The sequence below is a fragment of the Harpegnathos saltator genome, unplaced genomic scaffold, assembly GCF_003227715.2.
Source record: "Harpegnathos saltator strain DR-91 unplaced genomic scaffold, Hsal_v8.6 scaffold417, whole genome shotgun sequence".
Taxonomy (NCBI): Eukaryota; Metazoa; Arthropoda; class Insecta; order Hymenoptera; family Formicidae; genus Harpegnathos; species Harpegnathos saltator.
The window spans coordinates 71,353-77,352 of record NW_020230225.1 but is presented as its reverse complement, the minus strand read 5'-3'; positions in this window follow the sequence as shown (position 1 = coordinate 77,352).

Here is a 6,000-nt window from a genome sequence, read left to right as displayed (position 1 = left end):
CTTTCTCTCTCTCATTTCGTCAGAAAATGGGTTCATTCAATCAAACATATTTTCCGTGTAGACTTGAATAAAACGATAAGACACGATGAGTCTCTACGCGAATTCTATCATACTCTAACAATTAAATATTCTCCTAACGATAGAGTACAATAGAGTACCATGAAAAGTGTTCATCGTACTCTATTTTTACGCGATATCATTTCTTTCGGATCCGATGCAGCAAAACGATAGATTGCGATAGAAAACGATGAGAATCTCTGTAGATCTCATCGCTCTCTATCGCTTTCTCCTTTTCGATGTTTTCCTTGATCAAAGAACTTTTGAATCTTGAACTTTACAATTCAATGTGAACTATCTGTGGTACCTCATAAAATAATCTCATAATTGTAATCGCGAATATTCAGCGGCCATATCGGCGCGAGTTTAGACGCGGTGTGGCGGGATGTAGGAGCGGCGAGGTAAGGACATAAACATTGGCGCGTCGTCCTTCCTCTCGCTGCGCGCCGGCAACAGTTCCTTTGTCGATTGGGCAGTGCTCTTTAGCCTGAGCGGTTAGATGCTCCTCCCATAACGTCTCGACGTGCACTCATTCCTCAGATTTCGGTCATTAATAACTCGATAATTATTGCGAATCTCACAAAACAGTATGGGACTTTTATATTTGTCTTAACTCGCTCTATGTCTCCACGAGCTCTGCCAGATTAATTATAAGACACCCTGTATATATGTGTGTGTAGATAGACGTATGGTTTATCGCTCCACCAAAATCATAGGAGTGCAGGGAACATATAAATCGGAGGGTTGTGAAAGCTTCCTCGGAGGTGTAGATGTGGATAGAGGGTGCATGGGAGGGACGGCGAATTGAAGTGTGCTGTTATGAGGATGTGGTGAACAAAATTTTAGACGGAATTTTGTGCTGGACTTTTCATACTTGGGAGCTGGTTGGGATTAGAAGTGCGGACGTGTTACAGATATACAATAGTAGAGGTGAAAGTAAGGTTTAGTAAATAGTTGAGAAAGCTAGTAAAGATCAATCAATCAATCAATCAATCAATCAATCCTCTCTCTCACTCTCTCTCTCGCACATTTTGTCCTATACTGTATTCTAGCGTATCTCTCGCTTACACGCTCGCATTGGCTGCTATTTAATATAAAATACAGGATGCACGATTTATCTGAAGACATTGAAATATCTCGAGAACTATGCATTGGATAAAAAAAAGTGGTTAATGAAAGTTGTTAGTCTCGAAGGGGGACATCCAATGATACCAAACTCGACCTCCCACTCCACCCCCTGGGGGTGGGGGTTGGGGGCAACTTTGAAATCTTAAACGGAAACCCCCATTTTTTATTGCAGATACGGATTCTACGCCACAAAATACGTAAATTTTGTCCGAAACTTTTTTTTTATTCGTGATAGATGACGCTGTAATCGCAAAAAATTATATTTTCCGCAATTCTCCAGAAATGATAATTGGATTGAGAAATAAAAAATACCTGTTCAATATTTTTAAATCAACAAGTGCCAACAACTCGTGAAAACATGGTAGAACGCATAAGAAACGCTTGCGCTGAAACTCTCGCAGATATACTTCTATCCTGTGTACAGTCATTTGAAAAAAGGATCAATAAGTGTATTGAAGTTGAAGGTAAAAATTTCGAACACTTACTCTAATTAATTGAACAGTGAGAGGCAAGGGGACTCACATTAAAAAAGCACCCGAAGGGAACATAAAACTACTACGTCCTCGTCATTGTTCCTGTGTAACGCTAAAAGTAGTTTCTCGGAAAAATTCAACGCTATCTATCACGAATGAAAAAAATTGTTTCAATAAAAATTTCACGTACAATCTAATTCTGCAATGAAAAATGTGGGTCCCCATTTGAGATTTGAACGTTATCACCCACCCTACCCCGAGAGGATGGGAGGGAATAACTTTTATTATATTCTTTAAAAATATTGAACAGGTATTTTTTATTTCTCAATCCAATGATCATTTCTGGAGAATTGCGGAAAATATAATTTTTTGCGATTACAGCGCCATCTATCACGAATAAAAAAAAAGTTTCGGACAAAATTTACGTATTTTGTGGCGTAGAATCCGTATCTGCAATAAAAAATGGGGGTTTCCATTTAAGATTTCAAAGTTGCCTCCAACCCCCACCCCCAGGGGGTGGGGTGGGAGGTCGAGTTTGGTATCATTGGATGTCCCTTCGAGACTAACAACTTTTATTGACCACTTTTTTTTATCCAATGCATAGTTCTCGAGATATTTCAATGTCTTCAGATAAATCATGCATCCTGTATACAGGGTGACCCACTTCAACTTTCGCATTAAAAAATCTCGAAAACTATGAAAGATATTAAAAGAAGCTAAAGCACGTTTTCCATGATTTCGAAGGAGAAAGAGAATGACATTATCAGGTTCTTATTTGGAGGGTATTTCCAAGATCAGTTAAAGATCAACTTAATTTTTTAAAATAGAAAGCTCAATTTTTATTATATCTACTTTTTCTACTTATTAATTTGAACAACTTTCATTTTTTTATTTGCCAAATATTTTTTGAAGTATTAGGTGTACAACTTTGCTTCCGCCGTTTTTTTTCCGAAATTCGAGGTTTTATTGTAAAAAACTGGTTATACATTTATGATTCGAAGTATTGTCCATCGCTGGCCACTACTTTCTCCCATTTTTCGGGCAGTATACGAATCCCGCGTTGAAAAGACTGGTCATCTTTTGAAGCGATCCACGAATCGATCCAATTTCTTGCTTCTTCATAAGATCGGAAGTGCTGGTCAACCAGGCCGTGTGCCATTGATCGAAACAAGTGATAGTCAGAGAGAGCAACGTCTGGAGAATATAGCGGGTGGGATAGGACTTCCCATTTCAACGTTTCCAGTCAAGTATGTCTTGACCACTTTCGTAACATGGGATCGAGCATTGTCATGCTGCAAAATCACTTTATCGTGTCTCTCGTTGTATTGCGGCCGTTTGTCTTTCAATGTTCGGCTCAAACGCATTAATTGCATTCGATAACGATCGCCTATGATTGTTTCAGTCGGTTTTAACAGCTCATAATACACTACGCCGAGCTGGTCCCACCAAATACAGAGCATGACCTTGAGAGCCATGAATATTCGGTTTGGCCATCGACGTGGAAGCATGGCCGGGACGTGGAAGCATGCCTATGAATTTCTGCGCTTGGGGTTATCGTAATGAACCCATTTTTCGTCCCCAGTCACAATGCGATGCAAAAGTCCCTTCCGTCTTTGCCTTTCAAGCAACTGTTCACAAGCAAACAAACGCCGTTCAACATCTCTCGGGTACAAGTTTCAACTCGTATGGCACCCAATTTCCTTGCTTCTGAATCATTCCCATGTCTTTGAGGCGTTTTGAAATTGCTTGTTGAGTCACTCCCAATGATCGTGCCAATTCTTTTTGACATTGACACGAGTCTTCATTAAGTAATGCCTCCAATTCTGCATCTTCGAAAACCTTCTCTCTTCCACCGCAATGCCGGTCTTCGACGTGAAAATCACCGTTCCTGAAGCGTTGAAACCACTCACGACACGTTCTTTCACTAATAGCGGCCTCACCATAAGTATTTGAGAGCATTTGATGAGCCTCAGCCGCAGATTTCTTCATATTGAAGCAGAAAATTAAAACCTCCCGCAAATGACGAGAATTTGGCTCGTAAACTGACATTTTCAATCGAGAATAACTTTATGATGCAGACACAAATCGACTAATGTTTCTATGGGGTTATGTTGACAGATGCCCAAGTTTATTGCACGACGTTTATGATCTATCTATTTCGACCACTACTTACCGCTAAAGTCATATATAGGAAAACGGCGGAAGCAAAGTTGTACACCTAATACTTTGTTGCCATGCCTTTAGAAGCAATCACTGCAGCACAGCGGTGAGGCATTGATGCTGTTAAATTAGAAATGCGATCTTTAGGTAAATTTTGTCATTGAGTTTGCAAATCTTGCCACAATTCAACTTTATTAGACTGGTTCTTATTTCCTGTACGTAGTTTGAGTTCTTGCCACAAATGCTCAATAGAATTTAAGTCCGGCGATTGCAAAAACCAGTCAAGAACTCGCATTTCTTTCACGATGAAAAATTCTTTTATTAGTTTTGATGAATGTTTGAGATCGTTATCTTGTTGGAAAATTCAACCACGTGACATGTTTCGAGTTGCATATGGCAGCATATGCTGTGTCAATATATCTCGATACATTATAGCGTTCATAGTACTCGTGATCTCAACCAATGGACCAACTCCATTATAAGAAAATGATTCCCATACCATCACGTTATCTCCACCATGTTTTACGGTAGGAATTTGATATCTTGAGTTATATCTTGTGCCTGTTGGACGTCATATATATTTTCTATCGTCACTTCCGAATAACTGAAACTTTGACTCGTCAGAGAAAAGTATTTTTCGCCAATCAACTTCAGTCCAATGTTCAAATTTCCTTGCAAATTCTAATCGAGCTTTCTTATATTTTGCACTAATTAATGGTTTTTTACACCAGCACGTCCTAAAAGATCTACTTCCTTTAGACGTCGAGATATTGTACTTCGACTAATATCAGCAAGATTTTCTTCTCGTAGTTCTCGAGAAATATCCATGGCAGTTTTTCTAACATCTCCTATCGACTGTCTCTTAATCATTTTATCGACGCGCTTTGTAGTTTTGCAAGGTCTACCGTTTCGTAGTTTATCAGCTATAGTAGAGAGTTCATCAACTTATATTTAGCAATAATCCTATTTATAGTATTTTTATCAATTAATAAACAATTAGCAATTTCGCGAGAAACCTTTCCTTGTTGAGAAAGATTAATCACGGCTTTGTGTAACTGAAGGCTTGTATGTTTCGGCATTGCGGTAGACAATAGACTGAAACTTACAAGTAACACTAGAGAAGTGCCATACGGCGATTTTCCTGAAACTTGGCATACAAGTAGTACATGGAAAACTATTGGACATGTATATTGTTATATCGGCCCGAAAGCCGTTTAAAGGGTAGAAATCATCCTTATCGATTTTGGAGGTAAAATCTTCGAGAGACGAGTGTGGTATAATGGATAAGGTGCCTGCGTATCGTACAAGCGACCCAGGTTCGAATCCTACCCTATGGAAAGTTTTTTTATTTATTTTTAAATTTAAGTGCGAGCATTAAAAAATTTATAATTTATATATAGGAAAAAATGTTAATTTGTATGGAGGTTGCGTTATAAATAACTGTATATAAACGAAAAGAAATCGATTTAAAAAAATTAATTATAATAATTAAATAATAGAATTTAATTTTTAACTAAAAAAAAAAGGGGGAATAATTTCTCACCAGCTCCACGTTAGTTATTCTTGGGCTCGACAAAGAGTGAGAAAATTTTTATGCTGCATTCTTGGTTTGTTAAAAATCAAGTCGGTCATATTATATCTGCCATGGAGAATTATCAATAACTGACTTCGGAATCCATTCCAAAAACCTCTAGATACCAAGTTTCATGAAAATTCAACAATTGTTTAGAAATTCATCCGCCAAACTGAATCCGCCATTTTGAATTTTTGAAAACGGTCTTTAGAGTCGTATTCAGGGTCCCCGAAAATCCCTAGATACCAATTGTCATAAAAATTAAACCATTTTGAAAAAATGCGACCGCCATATTGGATCCGCCATTTTGAATTCTTAAAATTGGACTTCAGATTGTTATCAGCGACCCCAAAAACCCTCAGTTACCTGATTTCGCAACAATCGTAAAAATAATTCGTAAAATAGTCGAACTTACCTCCAAAATCGATAAGGGTGATTTCTACCCTTCAAACGGCTTTCAGACCGATATAACTATATACATGTCCAATAGTTTCCCATGTACTACTTGTACGCCAAGTTTCAGGAAAATCGCCGTATGGCACTTCTCTAGTGTTACTTGTTAATTAAAGCAAATATTTACGAAGAAGTTTCATAAGAAAGGTAAACAAA